Source organism: Euprymna scolopes, chromosome 26 (genome assembly GCF_053919585.1).
Source record: "Euprymna scolopes isolate OS-2025 chromosome 26, ASM5391958v1, whole genome shotgun sequence".
NCBI classification, from domain to species: Eukaryota; Metazoa; Mollusca; class Cephalopoda; order Sepiida; family Sepiolidae; genus Euprymna; species Euprymna scolopes.
In genome coordinates this window covers 53,537,274-53,557,761 of record NC_136507.1, presented here as the reverse complement: position 1 = coordinate 53,557,761, position 20,488 = coordinate 53,537,274, and the positions used below count along the sequence as shown (strand labels likewise).

The following is a 20,488-nucleotide window of genomic DNA, read 5'->3' as shown; positions in this document are numbered from 1 at the left end:
CGATAACAAGTAACGTTATTATTTTTTTATTATTTATATATCTATCTATTTTCGAAAGAGTGCCATGTACAAGTGGAGAAGGAAAAAACAGAGTTATGTAAAATTTGTGTCGAGAATTGTCTAAAATTTCGACTGTTTTTTTTGGGGGGGGGGGGGGCTTTCACTTTTTAATTTTATTAGGTGAATTTATTATGATTCAACTCAAAAACTAAATAAAAGCTAACGTGAATTAAGATTAAAGTTTGGGTGTTATTGTGGACCCTCCCCCCTTTTAAAAAAATCTTGTTAAACTTTGTGACATATTTACATTCTATGGAGGTCAGGCGCGAACGAACACCCCATAATTTTATTATACCATATTTCTTCAAACTGAAACATAATTATCAAAGTATAATTACGCAAATAGATATGAAAAGTCTTTGTTAAAGTTTGTGCCATATTTCCATGGAATACAGGCGCGAACGCAGATCCCACAATTTTATTATACCATCCCTATTTAAGTTGAAACATATTTATCAAAGTATTCTTATGTATATCTATATCAAAAACCCTTGTAAACGTTTTTTTTTTCATTGTTTATTTCCATACTTTGGGGGCCAGGCGCGAACGAAGACCCAACAATTTTTATGAACCACCGTTCTGCCAGATCAAACATACCTATTCCTGACCCTCGATACATCTTCTATCATTATAAGTAATCAGTTTTTTAAAATAGTCAATCATATAGGAGCCTATTCGTGACCAGACAAACACACACACACATACACACACACACGTTCATATATATATATATATATATATATATATATATATATATATATTTCTCAAAAACCTTCTCAAAATCTTAAGCCTTGATAAAGGGGAGACTAAAACTTGCTTCTATGGTTTCAAATGATCTGAAATAACAGCAAGGGGAGATTGGATTCCAAATATTTCTCATATCTTATATCTCCCCTTTTTTGGAAATGGAGTACAATTATGAATATCTCCAGTATCAAATGATCTTTTTACACTGCGAAATTAACTTTATGCATGAAAACTATACTTCATTTGTTAAATTTGGATCAGTAACTGTTGAGATTTGGAACTTATAAAATTGTCAAAAAGGTTGTATATCTCTCTCTATATAGATATATGGATATATCTATACTGGTAGCCAAATTTATTATTCAACTGCTCATATCTTTGGTTCCATGGGACGAAACTACATGAAAATTTACAGGCGTTTTGAAGATTATAATACTATTCTATGATTAAAATTGTATGACAATTAGAAAAAAAAAATCACCTATATTTTCAAACCAATAAACTATGCCCAAATTTACCGACATTTGTATATATAGTGTCTTAGTAGGCCAGCTTCAGTTTTGCTGCTACGGAATGACTTTTGCTTACGGTTTTTTTGCTTGGTTGTCTCCCCGATGCCTTTGCCAGGCAACTAATCTGATTTTGATCCAAGTTAATACTTTTCAAAAACTAACATCACACGTGCATTTGAGAAATGTTATCATCGCACAAGCAGTAAGACCCAGCTTATAAACTAGATTATTTTATAAGACATAAGCGATTTCGAAATGAATGTTTCGTTTGAGAGAACATTAGAACCGTGATACTTGACTTTTGTACGTTTAACTTTCATTCAAGTGAGTATATAAAATAATTTCATAAAATCAACAGTTGGTTCTTTGATAAGACAGGGGCGCCTTCGAAATAGATGTTTATGTTTAGAGTACAATTGAACCATGATACTTGACTTTTCCATTATAAACTTTAAGTGAAGTCATTATTTACAGATAATTTTACTAAATACACATTAGATTCTCTACAGCGCAATGTAGACTATAATATATTGGGAAGTAAGCCACTGCATATGAAGCATCCTCCCGGTACACTGCGTGAGAGGATGTCTTTAGTTAGAGCTACTTATCAATCGATTTGATTAAAAACTGTGCGATTTCACTGATTTCGATGACAATAAAAATATGGAATAATGGAGCATTTGCTGATCCTCATTCAATCCTGGACAATGTAGGGTTTCCCTGCTAGTATATATATATATCGTGGAGGAATATATAAGGAATATATTTTATAAATTTAAAATACCAACTTGTTTATTCATTTTTTTATTCCATTTTCACTCCAAGCAAGGCACAGTGCTACTTTAATGTAAGAGGCTAATATCGGCGACATATGTTGCAGAGATACTGTGTAGGAACTTTCGCAACAAGATGTCTGTTCACATTATACTTGAACTTCTTCATGTCAGTTGGGAAAACAGGAACCCGGAAGGGAGTTCCAGGGTCTAACAGTTCTGGAGAAGAAACTATTAAAGTAGAAGGTTTTCTTACATCTAGGCATCTCTACTATTTATTTATATATATGTGAAAATTTTTCACACAAACACACACACGTACATATGCATATATAGATATAGATAGAGAGAGTAATATATATATATATATATATATATATATATATATATATATATATACACACACACACAACACACACGTCTATAAAAGCTTGATGAGTCAGCGACCTAAGTGGTCATTTGCCATCAGGATTACTTCTATCAATTGGGAAATAATGAATTACGTTGAATGGGGAAACCTTTTCAAAACAAATAAAAAAAAAACTTTTGATCTTCTTATCGACGCGTGCTGGAAAATCCCATAAAGTATAACGACCAATGAGTAATAAAGCCTCACCCGAGCCCGTCACACCTTTCCGGGGGTGGGGCATACACGCTTTCTCAACCAAGCTGAGCTTGTAAAATTCATTTATTATTTAAAAAAAAAAAAAAAAAGAAAAGAAAACGTTTATCATTACATCTCAAAATGGCTGCCGAAATGAATAATTCAAATGTGACTTTGCAACAAATGTGTCAAACAACTAAATATTTGGTCAATCAAGTGAAATACATGTTGATAGCTAATAAAAGGCAGCCGTCCATTTTGACTAAATTGTCTCCTAGGATTTTCTCCCAGTTCACATTTATTAGAGGAGAAAATTTATGAATTAAAAATATTATTTTATTATTTTATTATTTTACCAGCTTTGGATACTATGTTTTCAATATCTATCGGTCTGAACGATGTTACAGTAAAGAGATCGGATGGAGGATCTACGATTTTTTTTTTTTTTTAAGGGTCAATTAGATTTAAAGATGACCATGTTGTAGCTCTCAAAGAAGCAATTTGGTAGAAACGTGTCTGACAAATGAGAATTTATTGGAAAGATGTTTGATATTTGTAGCACAGGAAAAAAAAGGAAGTTGTTTTTATTGGTGAAACTAGGACAACTTATATATTCGCTACGGAATTTTTAGATAAGGATTTTTATGATTTGGATTGTTTTGATTATTTTGACTATTGTTCTCGTTTCAGCTACATCTTGTCGAATTCGTGAATAATTATGTTGAACTCGGAAATCTGTACAAATATATGGATAGGGTGGATTGTTTTCGTTCTGTCAGCCATGACTAAATAAAAATGTAAAGTTATTTTTATCATACTTTTAGTATCGCCTATAGTAATTTTTTAACCTTCAACTTCCAGAAGACGTAAAACTTATTATATTTGGGAATTTTATTCGTTGCACAAGTCATGGCTGCCACAACAAGAGCAATATATCCTCGTGAATTCAATAAAGGGTGAAATTCGAAATTCCGTACAGATTCCCGAGTTCGACAAGACAAGACAGTCGGAGGTTAAATCAGCTGAAATGTCTTAATAATAATATCCAAAATGAGAACAATAGTTCGAATAATCCAATTAATACAAATTATAAATCCGTTCTTTTTAATTGATAATTCGGAAAATAAATAAATAAATAAATAATAATAATATAATAATAATAATAGTAGTAGTAGTAGTAGTAGTAGTAACAACAATAATAATAATAATAATAATAATAATAATAAACAACATTAAAAACGTATTTCCATTAATCCAACAATATAATAAACAAAATCTAAGTTATCGAGTCTTGATCATTGTATACGAACCAAAGCAATTTTTTAGAAGCGCAATCCATATATAAATACAAATACAGTTATTGCTATTACCTACGTTGGCTATTTTATGTTAACTTTGTGACATTTCCACATTAAACAAATAATTTAGTAGTATTAATCGGATATAACACTCATTTGGGTATTAACAAGATTTGTGGAGTGATCGTTTTTTGTTTTGTTTTTTGTTTGTTTGTTTGTTTGTTTGTTTGTTTGTTTTTATTCAATTAATAACATCGTCTCTTGATTCGTGGAACTCTTTCTTTGTTGCCTTTATTGTTGTACGAATTATTGATCGTTATATTTTCCGGCCTTCCTCAGTTAATTGTCCGACTTATAGTGGTGAAGAGTCACACCTGTAGCAAGTCGGCGTTCATTTATTGATGCGGTTGGGCGACAACAACAACAAAAGCAAAAAGAAAAAAAAAGAAAGGAACACGGTCGCTTTTTTTCCTTTTCCTATGGGGGGGGGTACGCCTCAAATCGAAATGATCCTTTCGCAAAACGACACTCATATTCTGACAGAACACACATGATGATACATCTGAATAAAATAATCAGACAATCCTACTTTATTTACTTACCTCCCTCTCCCCATGAAGACAGGGTTGGACACAAGGCCAATTATTAATGTGGAATAATCGACTTACCCCTAAAGGGCACTCTGGAATTGGACAAAACATTCTCTCTAAGTCTAGAAGTAAAGGGCATGATATATAAATTGTACTATGAGATCAGATGCTACATTTTGCTCCTGGCGAAAAGATCACGGACTCAGAGAATCAATCAGTCCATCTCCACGGTTAAATATACTCTAAATTTTGAAATAATATGTGTGAATCAGGATTAATTTGTTTACCTTTTCAGGATATCAGACATTAGGGCGCTTGTCCAGAATCATTTCTAATGAAAAAAACAAAATCAAATTTTAAAAATCTGTATTATGTACGTACTCGTAGTGGATAGAAAATATCATACACCAAAAAGCACGTACGTAGTTTTATTTTTAAAAAAAAAAATCAAATTTAGGAATAAACTAAGTTTGAAACCAGTCTTAAATAACAAGGGAGATTTTAGGAAGCCATTCTTAACAGGGGGGGTGCTATCGAAAAACTCAAATTACTGGGAAAATATATTTTCTTTATAAATATAAAATTACTTGATCAAAGTGATTTTTGACGTACAATATTTATAATATTGATGAAGCCTTGGACTTTTTGATAATTTACAGCAGTCGAACACATAAAATACTTCAAAGTCATCACAAACATTGACCGCAATGTTGAAAACTGTGCAATTAATACAGATTACACGACTGACGTCATGAGCTAAAAAAGTAAAAATCTTTTAATTTTGTGGAGTTTGGAATTATCAAACGTTGCTTGAATTTTGCAAATGTATTTAATTTGCCTAATCTATTATTTAAATCGTATAAAAAACTACCTGTCTGTCTATCTATCTATCTATCTATCTATCCCTCATAGACAAGTAGACAATGTTCGTCTTTTATACGGAGAGGTTTGCATAGACAACAATAGCAACAATAAAAAAATAACTACAAAAAAAAACAGACACATTTTTATATTCAAGTTTAAAATCAGCTTAATGAAATAATCCATTCAAACCTTCAAATCACTCCTTGTCTTTTTTTTTTCTTTTTCTTTTTCTTTTTTTTTTTTTTTTTTTTTTACAAAATGAATTGACATCTTTGAAATACGTACGCAGTGAGCGCGAGTCATATAATGGATATTAACGCGAGACTATGGAATCGGCTTATTATTTATTTCTTCCCCACAGCGGGGAATTTGTGACACAAGTTTGAGAAAGTACAATTTGAAAAGCCATCGATCTAGAGGAAGAGCACTAACACAGAACAAAACATTATTCATCCTTTTCAATCCAAGGAAAAAACTATATTTTTTTTCTCGGGGAACTCATGTAAGTCTCTGATGATTTGTTTGTTTGGTATATTCATGCCATTCAATGAAACACGTGTAAGACGCAACAATAAAACAATATGAATGTGAATTAAGTGAATATTCCTGTGACTTTGGAATGTTTAATAAAGTTATTTATGCTATGAAAGTGTAAACCTTTTTTATTGAGCTTAATTGTGGCAATTTTTAATAACTTTATTGAATATATACATTATAAGTATATATCTGTTGACAAGCGTAGTATATATATATATATATATATATATATATATATATATATATATATATATATATATATATAGAGAGAGAGAGAGAGAGAGAGAGAGAGAGAGAGAGAGACGAGCGGTTTTGTTTGTTCTTCAAAAGAAAGTTTAATTAAACATTTATATAAACTAAAATTTGAACTTGTGTTTTTTTGGGCGGGGGGTCGAGAGAAAAAAGCGACATAATAATTATTCGTGTTTTACGATGTACATTTTGAATTGTTATCTATTATATAAAGGTCATCTTATTGTAATTGCGTGCACGCGTGCGTGTGTGCATGCGCTTGTTGCTATAGATCAAATACTACAAAACAAAGACCCACAAAGTTGATATATTCGTGATCGTTGCTGTTCCAGATAAATAATATCTAAAATGATATTAAATTATTCTTTTTTGTGTATGAGGGGGTCAACTGGGCCAGGTTTCGTGAGGGTGAAAAGTGTTTTTAGTCATTTTATACACAAATTTGAAATGCAGATTCATTCTATCGGAGAATCTATATAAAGAAGGATTGTCTATGTATGTGTGTATGTCCAGAGAAGGGGATGGGCCGTGCAGTAGAAAAGTTCGGAAGAGGGAAAGGAAAAATGGATGAGGAGCAAAAGATAGAACGATACAGAGAGGTAGAGATATATAAGTTTTCATAGAAATTGGCTAAACTTTATCTTCAGGCAAAGCCGAGTAGTCTTTCTGGTAAGTAAATAAACGACTTTTTCTTATAATGAAATTGTGCTTGTGGTTATTCTCGTATATGCAAAGGAAAAGAATTGGTTGTAAAAGATGCGTTTTTATTTATTTTGTTTTTGTTTGTTCGTTTGCTTGCTTATTTATTTTCCGATACAACAAAGTACAGGACGACCCCCCTTCGAAAGAAATGGAATCACTCATAGAATTTTTGATAAGATTCATCATCTTTTCTGCAACCCAATCTTATTTTGGCACAAATAAACTCCAGTCGTTGCCTGACTTGTTCATCAAATTTCAGTCATGAGTTTTCAACAATCTGTTTTATCACCGTTCAATGATAATCACACCTGGATACAGCGGACAAAATTGTCAATAACTCTGATACTCTCCTCTCTTGGAAGTACCCTGGTTTTGACTGTGATAGCCTTCTTTAATTCTGAAGTCGTCTGTGGATTATTTTACTAAACGTTATATTTGAGATTATCCCACGAATAAAAATCTGAAATTAGGATCACATTTTCTATTAGTAGGTCGATCACCAAAGTGTCCCCCATATATTTGAGACACAAAAAAATAAATACTGTTAGACGTTCATAATTGGAACTTAGTGGCCAAGTCTGGATATAACTGAAGTTTATATATTTGTCAAATATGGTTGTATTGCAGACCGAAAAGCGTTGCACGTAATGAGGATGAAAACTTTGTTCTATAACAAGAAAAGGATTTATTTGATTACCTACGTCGTTTGATGAACGAAAGTTGAATAAGTGGAGAAACGAAAGATAGAAAGTTCTTTGGGGTCCGAGAAAGTGTATTGTAGCTGCAGTGCTACGGGATCACACAGTTAACCATTTAATGAATGATGTTTCTTTTCAGTGATGATTTTTTTGTACTGTTTTTAATTGAGTATTATCTTGAATTTGTTTATGATTAAGAAAAAAAAATAATAAAATTCATCAATTAGATTATCTGGATTTGAATTGATAAGCAATAAAATGAGTTTCATATTCCTAAATAAATAAAGACTCCGCCATCTCGACATACTTTGAAAATAAAGAGTTTCTTTTTGAAACGAAATGAAACTTCTCCCTTAGAATTATGAATACAGAGGGGTGGTTGTGGTGAAGTGGATAACGATGTGAACTGATGATCTGAGTGTGTCAAGTTCGAATCCAGTCAGTTCCACTTTCCTTTATTTCACATGATCCGTTCTGTAAGAACTTAATTCTAGAAAAAAAATCTGTGCAATTAACGCCAGCATCTGATTTACGCCGGTCAAATAAAAAAAAAATGTTCCGAGTTGATATGGATTTTATAAACGATAATATTGCATGCTGAGAACGGAGTCGGCATTGCCTCCCTACTAACTCCCCGACCATGGGAAGACGGAATGCAATTGGTTAAGCTCGTCGTCCTCTTCCCCCCCCCCTCAAAAAATTGCATTAGTGACACTCTTGAATTCCCTCGATTTTATCTGCTGTTTAAAATACACTTAGACATATTGACTAACAGTATTTTAAAGGGCATTATTACGCATGTGCATTACTTCGATCCAAACTTAAACTTCTGCACTTTATAAAATATATAATTTATTGAATAAATGTGTTCGTATCACGGCCACTGTTTGAAAAATACCCAATATAAGAATCGAACGCATGATTGTAGGTTTTTTAGATGAAGTTAATTACTGTGCGAAAGCTGTAGATTCTGAAATGACGAGTTTGTTAATGTTTAAAACAAATATGGAATACTGGGGGGGGGGCGTAAAAATCTTTGAAGAACTGAAAGAAAAAAGTGATAAATTGTGACTCGAAATTGAGATTAAATCGGAACGAAAGATAATTCGTTTAGTTGGGGTGTGGCGGAATGAAAAGATGACAGAATAAAAAAATACTCATGCAAAGTCAATATGAAGAAAGAAAGAAAAAACGATAAAAATACGATAAAGTTTATAAAAAGAAAAAAAAGAGCGTAAAATAAAAAGAAAAAAGATATAAAGTTAATAATAATAATAATAATAATAATAATAATAATAATAATAATAATAATAATTGCATTAACTTCAGCTGATATCAAACAAAATTATTGTGACACTTCGAAGCGGATTGAAAAAACGAGGAGGGAGAGCACTAGCCAGACTTCCACTTGAAGAGTGTGGAGAGTATTAGGATCTTGGAAAGACTTGTTGCCATTTAAAGAAGTCTAGTTGTTGTTGTTAGTGAGAAATCAATGGTAAACGGCTTTTGCAATGTTAACGAATGAGTCGGGGTGTACTGGATATCTCAAAAGACTTCGTTATTAGTGAGTAAATAATAATGATAATAATAATAATAATAATAATAATAATAAGAAGAAGAAGAAGAAGAAGAAGAAGAAGAAGAAGAAGAAGAAGAAGAAGACGACGACGACGACGACGACAACAACAACAACAACAACAGGACGAAGTAGTCTTAAAGCAAAAAAAGAAAATAACTAATTAAAAGTGAAAACAAAAAGTAAATAAAATATCGAAATAGTTGTGCTCCCTCGACGTAAACTATCCCCCCCCACACACACACACACCCCGCCCAACCCGATAAGTAGCAAAACTCCTCCACTAGGTTTCTAGTCTACCTAGCCTCTACTAATATATTTCTTCCTTCGTACTGATAGACTTTGGAATTTCCTCCCGGTACCTGCTTCCCCAACTGTACTTGCATGTAGAAATTTAAATGTAACAGACATCTCGCTGGTCAACTCCCTACACGGTGTGTCTGTAGATATCGTCTCAAATAGTAGCCCCTTACGTCCTTGTTTGGGTTTAATAAGAGTATGTAATATATGTTATTATTTTTATTAGTTTATCTACCTATCTATATATCTATCTATCTATCTATTTATCTATCTATCTATCAGTCCACAAATATATATGTATGCAGACGCGCGCTCGCGCGCGCGCGCGTGTGTGTGTGTGTGTGTGTAACAAATGAGCTAAAAAAGAATATTGTCTTTATAAAACAAATCTATCAAGACAGTAGAAGCTCTACCCGATTAAGAGGAACAATTCATGAATTAAATTAAAAACATGGGGAATAAAAGTTACATAGAATTTATTTAAATTATCAGGTCAATAATGACGGAAATTATATATATATGTATATATATATATATATATATATATATATATATATATATATATATATATATATATATATAAGTGAAAGTGTCTGCCTGCTGTCTGTCTTTCTCTGTGTGTGTCTGTCTGTGTACATTTCCCTACACAATAACTCTGTCAATTTTCAGTCTACAGACTCGAAATTTAATATACACGGTAGTGAGATTTGGGAAAAATTTGTAATCCGTTTTCGGCCAAAAATTTAGCTGTTAAAGGGTCAAAGTTCAACGATTTGCACTTTGAGAACTCTACCAAACTCCTACGCCAATTTTGGGTATAAACAATTGACATTTTAGATATAGGTTCCTTGGACATGGATCTAACTTAATGACTAGATTTGAGCCCAAAACAATAAATGTTAAGGGGGCATAATAGGGGTCAAAGTTTTTAAAAATTTGACCTCTGCGATCTCTACTAAATTACTCAACAATTTCTGGTCTAAACATTTGAAAATCTACATAAAGGTTATTCAGAGATGGGGCAAGCTTTTTAATCGGTTAGGGTCGAAAATTTGAGCTACAAATATATAAATCTATGTATGTATGTTTGCATGTATGTCTAAAATTTTCGACAGAGGTGACGAATTTTCACAAGATCGGTATCGTTTTGAAGCTCGACCCTTCAGACGACAAATACCCAAAAATTGGCTAAATACATGTATTTCTTCACCCTCAACTGGGCACTTTTCTACAGGGAGGGGTCGCTTTTTTCACCGATATTTTCAAAAGTCATCCCCTCTTTTCGATTGTCTAGCTTACTTCCGGTTTGGCGATGGTCGTAACAGCAAAGACGGCAGGTTTTTCCCCCCGTTTTTTTCCTGCTTCGCGGTACGGGTTCGAGCCTGCCTTCCTACTACTACTTTTTTTTTTTTTTTTTTTTTTTTTTTTGCTCAACACACACCTCCAAACACCCGTGCAACGCCGGGTTGAAATGCTAGTATATATAGAGATAAAGAGAGAGAGAGAGAGAGAGAGAGAGAGAAAGAGAGAGAGAGAGAGAGAGAAAGAGAGAGAGGGGGGCAGCGAAGAAAAAAAGGAAGAAAGTATAAGAACTTAGGAAGGAAAAAAAGAAAAGTTGAAAAAAAGAAAGAACGTCAAAAAAAGAAAGAAAATGAACGAAATAAAGAATAAACAGAAAGAATAATATAATGAATAAACTAAAAAAAAAACACGTGAAAAAAGAACAAAACAAAATAATATAAACAATTTAGAAAATGAAGTAAATAAAACATTTAAAAAAAAAAGTTTTTTATTATTGTTTATTAATACTGCATCATACGTGGCTAACACTGGTTTGGGTTTGTTGCGCTGTTAATCATCTCTTAAACGACTAATTACTACTTTTAAAGTCGCTCTCGGAAAAATGTAAACTTTGCCGTCTGCGCAAAATAAAAGTTCATTTAAATACAAACTAATTCGCCGAATATTAATATAAAATATTTCGAAAGAACATAATATCACTTACCTAAGATGCTCTCTGTAGAATGTAGCCGAATAGTGTAAAACATTTGATTTTTCCTTTAAGAAATAAATATATTCCGTGTTGTTGATATTGCTGCGCTGCTGGTCGCCATCGCAGTTGAGGGACGCGACTCACCACATGCGACCATAACGACGCTGAAGTGACGGGTCATGTGACATTAATGAGGTCCATTGATTGGCTTGTTCTTTCGCGCTCTTCTTAACACACGCACACACGTATACATGCAAACACACACGCAAGTGTACAAGCATCTATGTGTGTCTGTGTGTGCGCGCATGTATGTGCGTGTGTATAAGATATATAGATAAATATGTATATATAATATATCTTATTTTACTATATTACGGATTTTTTACTTTATAATTCATTTATATACCAATTCATTAATTGGCTTTTGCATTTGACTATATTTAGATTCATGGACCTCATTTTCAGTATTCATCTACAATTTTAAATAATTTTTTCAAATATTGCAATTTTCACAGTCTTTAATAGTATGCTAACTAGCATACTATTAATTTAATAGTATGCTAACTAGATATTTTTATTTAGCTAGTGATTTCTTGCGAAGAAAAAAATCTAATTTTTTAAACTCCATGGAATAAAGCATCTTTCATTATATTCTTTGTTCTCAAACTTTTCATAAATTAATGTAATTTTCTTATTTCATTTTTATATATATATATATATATATATATATATATATATATATATATATATATATATATACACATATATATATATAAAATAAAAGTTACAATAAGTTTACTAAGGTAATCAAAATGGTAAACTTAAAATATATTATAAATATTAGAGAGTTAATATTTACAAGTAAAATAAACTCAGCCAGATATAAAAAGCTCAATAAAACCGAAAAGGAAATAGAGCTTATAATATGAACAAATGATTAATAAAATATGTTAAAAGACATCTTGAAAAAGAGTTAAAAACATATTTAATTTTAAAAAAGGAAGCACAAGATAAGTGGATAGTCCTTAATCCGCGGAGTTTCGAAGAAATACTCTCCTTCTCATCAGAGGGCAGGAATTAGCAAAATGCAGGATCGGATTTTGCATATAAAAGTATTTAATGAAACTACAAGTAAGTCAAAGATCTTACTTGGTTAAAAAAAAAAAAAGGTGAGGTAAGGGGAACAGGAGACAAAAGAAAAATAATAAAAAGATTTCACATGAATGGATAGTCCGGTGAAGGGTAAAAATCCAAAAATGGTAAAATCCAAAACGGTCGAATTTAAAATTTCAATCCACTGGGTAAATTCCAAATGGTCCAAAATCATCCAAAAGGCAGAGTTCCGTGGAAAAAAGTGAAAATGGAATGAATTCCAAATCATTAAAAGAAAAGTACTAGAGATAATATTTGAAACACGTCTGTCAAGGTTGGATGAATCATTTAAAAAAACACACTTTGTCAATACCGAGAAAGCATTTGGACTACATCAACCAACAGACATTCAACGCAACAACGAATATATTTTTCGAAAAATCAATAAGGAGCTATACGCTTTCGCTATATGGGAATATATATATATATATATATATATATATATATATATATGTGTGTGTGTGTGTGTGTGTGTGTGTGTGTGTTTGTACATTCTTGATAATACATAGATGAAACTCTACTCCCCTTCGAAGTAATCTCATCCTGCTGCAATGCACTTGTTGTACTGTTTCAACAACTTCTGGAGGGCTCCATGGGTGTCCTCTTGTATGAGGGTGTCAATGACCCTCACCACAGCTTTTTTAATCTTCTCAATTTGTCATAACGAAAGCCTCTACGGTTTTCCTTGAGCTTAGGGAATAACTAAAAGTCACAGGAGGCAAGGTCTAGACTATATGGAGAGTGAGGAACTGTCTTGATACCTATCCTTGTCAAATAGTCTGTGACAATGATGCAGCACCCTCAGCACAAACTTCGCACTAATCTTCCGCATCTTCAGTTCCTCAGGAACTGTGTGTACAGTTCCCACGCTGACATCAAACTGTGCATTTATTTTCTCTATAGACACACGACGGTCCTTATCCATGAAATTCTTTATTTAGCCAATCAATTTTTGTGTTCTGACTTCCTTACACCTCTCACACTTCTCATTATCCCTCACAGACTCCCTGCCTTCCTTGAATCTCTTATGCCACTCAAAAATTGATGTTCACGACGCACGACGACCAAAAAACAATCTGAAGCATTCTATATGTTTCTGTGGCAATTTTTTTTTTTCAAGTTAAAAACAGAATTTTATTGCACATCGTTTTTCTAATGTGTCTACACGTCCAGTTTGCATTTTTGAAATTTATCAACCTTGAGTGTATTCCAATTCCTGCTGTAGGTATTCATTTGAACCTGTACTAATAATAATTGGTCAGTCATCTCATAAGATGTATAGCAATAAGATAATAAATTTTCAAGAATCTATGACAATTTTAAATGTTTGTACAAAAGAGTCTGGAAACTTAATGAAGGCCACTTATATATGTATACAGTAATATTCTTTATATACATATATATTAGTAGTATTCTTTTTGTTCTATTATTACTATTTTTTATATTACTATTATAATTTTTACTCATCTCAATATTACTGTTACAATTATTCTAATGATTAATATTTGTCTTATTGTTATTAATGTTGCTGTTGCTGTTGCTGTTGTTGTTGTTGTTGTTGTTGTTGTTGTTGTTGTTGTTATATTTAGTATTTTATGTCTTTTCTTAGTTAATAGTACTATTTTAGGAATGATTAACGGGCTTTCTAACTTTTTTTTTTTATTAGCGTGGCTTAATTTCTTAACTTATATACAAGCTTATAAAAACAAAACAAAAATACTTCGGTCTACACGGGTAGATTGAAAAGCACCAAAACCAATGGTTTTAAGATTGACTAACGTTCTTTTTAACATTCTTTTTATTAGTGAGACTTTATTTCTTAACTTATAGACACTTTAATAAAACAAAACAAATGACCTCACTCTAGAAGAATTTCTCCTTCATTGGAGTCTATTATATATAAGGTATACGTGTTTCTGTAATCGATGCTTGTGTATCGTCTTATAGTTAGAATTATAAGGACGATTACGTTTCTTTGTATATGGGGTGTCTGTACGTGTCGATTTCTAACGTGTATATTTAATAGTCTTTCTATATGTATTTTTTTACATAGGCATAACCACTTATCAAGGCCAGAGACGACTCGATGATAAGGGTTAAGAGTGTACAGTAGTCAATTGGACAATATATTAATCGTTAGTAATGGAATATTCGGTAAAATTGTTAACTTAAGTGGAACGGCTCATCAAGAATTTGTTTACGTTGGACTTGAAGAAAACCATATTGTAGTCAGCTGAAAAGCAGGAAAACGGAAGACAATTCCACATGCATGCAGTTCTAAGAAAGAAGCTTTGTTCATGGAATCTACGTTTAGGTTTAGGCACAGATAAAGAGTGGGGGGAATTATTGATAGTGTTTTCAGCTAGACGACTGTTTCTTGTGCAAGTTTGGCAAGGGGGGACCATAGATTGAAGCTCAGTCGAGCACTTACCATGAAAATAACGATAAAGTAGAGACAAACTCGTAACGTCTCTTTTGTGAGATAGAGGTTGCAGGGAAAAGAAAAGAACATCTCCTACGAGGCTATGAAGTCTAGTTTTAACTCTATCAAGGCAGGACAAGTCCTTTCTAGCAGCTCCTGACCAGATGTGGCAACAGTACTCCATCTTTGGACGTATCTGGTTCTTATATAAATAGAGAATTGCATCAGCAATGAGATATATACTGGATCGATAGAAGGATCCCGCCATTTTTCCAGCGGTGTATGCGGGTGTTTTCACATATTCCCGATAATAACGAACGGGACAGTAAACGGACAGTTTTTAGCAATGATGAATAACACCCTTGTCTGCTTGATACATGCCTTAATCATTGTGTCTTTTTCCTCTGGTGGTAAGCATCAGAAATGAAGTCATCTTCTTCCGAATGGAACTCCCAAAACGCCGAGTTATCATTTCCAGATCTTTATTTCCAAATGTTTCACGTCTTCTCCCTTACATTTTCTTTAGTTGGTCTGTAGATGCTTCCATCGAACCATAGAGAAAACTCCTATCTGCTAACTAACCCAGTGGCTAGCTAACTATTAACTCGTCCTTTAGACTGTCCGTCACAGACTAACTCCTAATTCTGATTTCTCCTGGCTTACGTGTCTCTTACGGCAGCCAAAGTGAACAATCTTGCTTGTCACGTAAGCCGCATCGTTGTTTACTAAACCAAATTCCAAACTAGCTTTGTTTACGCTTTTTCTCTATTCATAACGTTTTTCCTTGAGCCAAATTTTCCCAGTTAAATATTTAACATAAATTTTATCGAACATGCTTTTCTTTTAAAACATTTTCTAAATATCTTTTTAACATAAATAATTTAACAATTAATTATAATAATCGTTCTTACCATTGGCACTGCCCGCTACAACATAAGACATATACTACGCTGTGACCATAACCAATGTGTCACAACATAACAGAAGAACGTTAGAACCATTGGTTTTAGGATAGATTAGCTTGCTTTTTCTCATTTCTTATTATTAGCAGGGGTCCATTTCTTAATTCATAAATAACATCATACAAACAAAAAAATTCCTCAATCTAGAAGGAACACCCAAAACGCCGAGTTATCATTTCCAGATCTTACCAGAACTAATGGTTTTAGGATTGATTAACGTGCTTTTTTACATTTCTTTTTATTGGCAGGGTTTGATTTCTTAACGTATAGTCCACTTAATAAAAATATAACAGCAATAACTCAGACTAGAAGGATTTCTCCAGAATCAATGCGTTTGGGATTGATTATAATATTCCTTCGCAAACATTTTTTATTCATTACTTTCCTATATTAGAGGAGGACATGTACATTTTTTGGCCGCTATGCACATTTTATTTTGCATAACGTTAGCTCGCCTGCCTTTTGAACATTTATTTTTCAGATATTCTTTCTTTACACGGGCTACCAACGGGCTGTGCGAGTTCCCATTCCAGATCATTACCAATCACTTCATAAAAACAAAACGAAATTACGTCAGTCTATAAGGATTTCTCCTTCATTGCAAAAACACAAGAACCAATAGTTTTAGGATTGATTAAAATGTCTTCGTAAACTTTCGTTATTCATCACTTTCCTTTATTATTATCAGGCACATAGGCAAACTCTTTTTTAAAGTTTACTAACGTGCTTGTTAACATTTCTGTTTATTGTTTCATGATTGCTTAAACTTCATAAACTTTTTCTTTACTTTCCATTATAGGGGTGGGGAAGTAATTTTTTACACGTTAATTAACATGCTTTTAAACATCGCATTTATTGGTGAGGACCTCAATTATTGACTTACCGACCACTTCGTAAAACAAAACAACATAAAATTAGTTCATTCTTCTTTTTGCGGACTGTTATCCATATCTTCGTCGTCGTCGTCGTCGTCGTCGTCGTCGTCGTCGTCGTCGTCGTCGTCGTCGTCGTTGTTGTTGTTGTTGTTGTTGTTGTTGTTGTTGTTGTTGTTGTTGTTGTTGTTTCACGACGTTTCGGCCAACTTAGTCTTTGGCCTTCTTCATGTGATTAACCGCGATGGGATAGGAATGTCGAGTTTTGTAACTTATCCCTAGTAATTACTGTTTTTCATAGTTGGAGTTTCATCACGTTTTGGCCAACTGATCCTCTGGCCTGCTTGGGAAGGATTGATACTTTCAGGCAATGCTCACCTGAAACTGCAGAGACTCAACACCCCTATCCACTACGCCACGATCCCAGAGGATGAGTTGGCCGAAACGTGGTGAAACAGCAATAACTATGAAAATGAGGATAGCGGTCTGCAAAAAGAATGAAGGCACAAATTATGAAACCTCATGTCAAGGATTTCAAAAATAAAAAAATAAAAAATTGAATTAGCTTACCTACAATAATGCGCAAGCTAATTATAGTTTAATTTGTTTTAGAGAGGGTGAGGTTCTTTCCAAAAATCTGTTCTGAATTGTGCCATCTTTCCACGGGGAAACGCCGGTACACGGGTACGATTCCATATATTTTTTTCGATTCCGATGCAATTACCGATTCTGTATTACATTTTTGCTTCCGGTACAAGTACCAATTCCGATTCCGATTCTTTATAAATCTCTAAATATTTAACAATAAATCTGTTATTTTTTCCCAATCACCTTAAAAACACATGTTAAATGTGTATATATTTTTTAACGTAAAAATACACTTGATCAATAGATTATAGTTTTACTGGTATTTTAAAATCAATAAATATTTAAAATCAATAAATATTTATTATTGTATTATTACTGTCAGCAGTGGAACATTTTGTTTTAAACAAAATCAAATAAAACCGACAATTAAAAGAATCATTTAAACATCGTAAAATAGGCACAAATTTTTTCCGATTCTGATACCGATTCCAATACCCTAAAAAGTTCTGATTTTTCCGATTCCGATTAATCGTCCCAACATTAATATATACACCCATAGACGGAGTGTTTCACTGTATCAGAGCTCTTCAGCGTGGTTAGAAAAGTAACTAAAAAGCTATATATTTTTAATTTTATTATTTTATTAATATGTTACTCTTTTACTCCAAGCCTGGGGGTTTCATATTTCGCAGTATTAACCGCACGTAAATGAAAACAAGTAATCCGTTAGGATTTGAATCCTACATTGCCAATTCCATAGTCCAGAGGCATATCTATTATACTTACAAGACGCCATTCAGTCTCGCTCTCCGATCATGCATTTAAACACGTACTTTTTAAAATACCTTCTTTAAGTTCATTTTAGTTGACGAACTGTTCGAAATTCACATGGATGAATTTGAACTTTGAAACTCGCTCCGGTCATTTTCAAGAATGAATGAAACAGTTCAAGTCAAAGTTGACCTCATTAGAAACACTGCTGCAGATTATATAGAAATTTAACTTTTTGCATTTTATCATAGAAATATGGCTATCTTATAAGGAATGGATCAACGGAATGTAAGGGTATTAGAGGCAAACAGATATTTTCTTCCAAACGAGCCCTTTGTTGTGTCGTGTTAATCGTACATCAAGTCTTGTGATTAAAATAGTATTAACTGGACGAGATTTGCACTCTTTATTTAGGTATCTCATTTGCATATTATACTACGCCATTCTGGAACTCCCGCATTTGCCTTTCCCTCCTTTTAAAGTCCTTGGTCCATCTTCACCCTGTAAATTTGTCATTCTAGCTTTCCTCCATGTTTTGTTCAGTTTCATGTTGCTTTTGTTCCTGCTCAGGCATTTCGATATCTTCAGGCTCAAACCTGGTTTTAAATCGGTCAACATGAGCTAATGTTCATTTTTTTTTTAGTTTAGCCGTGTTCTGTCCTTTTTGTATAATAACCTTCGCTCTCTCTCTCTCTCTCTCTCTCTCTCTCTCTCTCTCTCTCTCTCTCTCTCTCTCTCTCTCTGACTGCACTAACGCATCTTATCCATGTTTCTATATAGTCTGAATTGCCCAGTGTGTTCACAATCCTATTAGCAACGCCATTGTTGTGCTGTGTAAATCGCGTATCAAGTCTCGTGTTTACAACAGTATCCAATGCCCGAGGTTTGCTCTATTTATTTAGATATCTCATTTACATACCATGTTACATTTTCCTTGGAATAATAAAATTGTCGAATTTAGAAATACATAGAAAAATATAAAATATGAATAATAAATACTAGTCGTTTTCTGTAGCTTTCCAGTCGGAAGAGTGAGCTTTTGAGCACTGATGAAACCATTTCCACAGGATACAACTGTCAATATTTTTATATAACAAGAATATGTATGTGTTTTGGACGCGTAGAAATATGCCAATCAAAGTTGTTTATGGAAATTTGTTCTCTTCATTAACTAAAGTTTACATAACATTAACATTAATTAATGACTTCAGTATTGTACTATTGAGCTGTAACGAAAACCTGCGTTATTTCTAAAACAATTACTATAGATAGATAGATATTATTACATGTATACACATATAACGTTATAAAGTTATATAATATAGTTTGAATAGATTATACTTCAACGGTGTTCGATACGTGAGTAGAGATTTATAGTAGCGTATGAAAATATATTTATGGCAATTAAGCTACATATATGTTTTATATATATATATATATATATATATATATATATATATATATATATATATATATATATATATATATATATATATATATTTTAATCCATAAACAGACTATTTCGCTGGATCACAGCTCTTGAATGCGCGTATGAATATACATATATATATATTTATATATATATATATATATATATATATATATGTAGATAGATAGATAGATAGATAGATTTATTTTATTGCCGTTTATCTGTTTAGTTACACATGTTTCCGCTACTGAATCGTATTAGCAATCCAGTAACTTAGTCAGACTTGGACAGAAGCCTATATATATATATATATATATATATATATATATATATATATATATATCGTATTAGCAATCCAGTAACTTAGTCAGACTTGGACAGAAGCCTATATATATATATATATATATATATATATATATATATATATATATATATATATATATATATATATAGGCTTCTGTCCAAGTCTGACTAAGTTACTGGATTGCTAATACGATTCAGTAGCGGAAACATGTGTAACTAAACAGATAAACGGCAATAAAATAAATCTATCTATCTATCTATCTACATATATATATATATATATATATATATATATATATATATATATATATATATGTATATTCATACGCGCATTCAAGAGCTGTGATCCAGCGAAATAGTCTGTTTATGGATTAAAATATATATATATATATATATATATATATATATATATATATATATATATATATATATATAAAACATATATGTAGCTTAATTGCCATAAATATATTTTCATATATATAT

General features: G+C 32.4%; 1 protein-coding gene across 3 annotated transcripts in view; it reads right to left on the bottom strand.

Annotated features, from left to right (window-relative positions):
• Positions 1-20,488, bottom strand: part of LOC145248057 (uncharacterized) — a 414,772-nt gene that overhangs the window by 232,592 nt on the left and 161,692 nt on the right. The window contains exon 1 of one of the 3 annotated variants that reach the window (XM_080109812.1): positions 11,519-11,712. The exons of 1 other annotated variant lie outside the window; for it this stretch is intronic. The gene's annotated coding sequence lies outside the window, so the exon portion shown is untranslated. Of the gene's footprint in view, positions 1-11,518; positions 11,713-20,488 lie in introns of those variants that run through there. One more of the 3 variants, XM_080109814.1, reaches the window with a different exon arrangement.